Source organism: Schistocerca piceifrons, chromosome 3 (genome assembly GCF_021461385.2).
Source record: "Schistocerca piceifrons isolate TAMUIC-IGC-003096 chromosome 3, iqSchPice1.1, whole genome shotgun sequence".
Classification (NCBI taxonomy): Eukaryota; Metazoa; Arthropoda; class Insecta; order Orthoptera; family Acrididae; genus Schistocerca; species Schistocerca piceifrons.
Window position 1 is genome coordinate 246676674 of NC_060140.1, and position 1079 is coordinate 246677752.

General features: G+C 53.1%; 1 non-coding gene across 1 annotated transcript; it reads right to left on the reverse strand.

The window, feature by feature from the left end:
- Positions 1-611: 611 nt before the first annotated feature.
- Positions 612-686, reverse strand: Trnas-cga. Its single transcript has one exon. It is a non-coding gene; the product is annotated as a tRNA-Ser (tRNA).
- Between the last annotated feature and the right edge of the window lie 393 nt (positions 687-1079).

The window sequence follows — 1079 nt, forward strand, 5'->3', positions numbered from 1 at the left end:
GCTCTTCGAACCACGTACGTACACTGCAGCTGTGTAACACCTTGTCCTGTCCTGCTGGTGGCTGCCACCTTGCGGACGAAAAACAAATTGCATGTTTGGGCGGACACTGTCCCCAAGAATAGATGCATACTTTCGTTGATCCATTGCGCCTTCCAGAACGACGAAATCACCCGGAGAATGCCACGGACATTCTCCAGACCACAACGCTTTCGCCTCCGGTCTGCACCCTTCCTACGACTGTTGCAGGGTGTTTGCTTTCAGATGGTTCACGCCGATGGAACTTAAAACGTGATTCACTTGAAAAGGTCCGCGGCTCGTGGTCTTGCGGTAGCGTTCTCGCTTCCCGCGCACGGGGTCGCGGATTCGATTCCCGGCGGGGTCAGGGATTTAATCTGCCTCAAGATAACTGGGTGTTGTGTGTCTTACATCATCATTTCATCCTCATTCACTTACAAGTCGCCGTAGTGGCGTTAAACAACTCGTGGAGAGGCGGCCGAACCACCCCGCGAGGGGTCTCCCGGCCACCAATGCCATACGCTCTTCCAGAATGAGAGTTTCACTCTGCAGCAGAGTGTGCGCTGATATGAAACTTCCTGGCAGATTAAAACTGTTTGCCCGACCGAGACTCGAACTCAGGACCTTTGCCTTTCGCGGGCAAGTGCTCTACCAACTGAGCTACCGAAGCACGACTCACGCCCGGTACTCACAGCTTTACTTCTGCCAGTACCTCGTCTCTTACCTTCCAAGCTTTACAGAAGCTCTCCTGCGAACCTTGCAGAACTAGCACTCCTGAAGGAAAGGATATTGCGGAGACATGGCTTAGCCATTTTCCGCTGCAGAGTGAAAATCTCATTCGTAGGAGACGAGGTACTGGCAGAAGTAAAGCTGTGAGTACCGGGCGTGAGTCGTGCTTCGGTAGCTCAGTTGGTAGACCACTTGCCCGCAAAGGCAAAGGTCCCGAGTTCGAGTCTCGGTCGGGCACACAGTTTTAATCTTCCAGGAAGTTCCATACGCTCTTCATCATCACTTGAAAAGCGGACGTCCAGCTGCGATACGCGCTTGGAAATACCAGGCTTGGT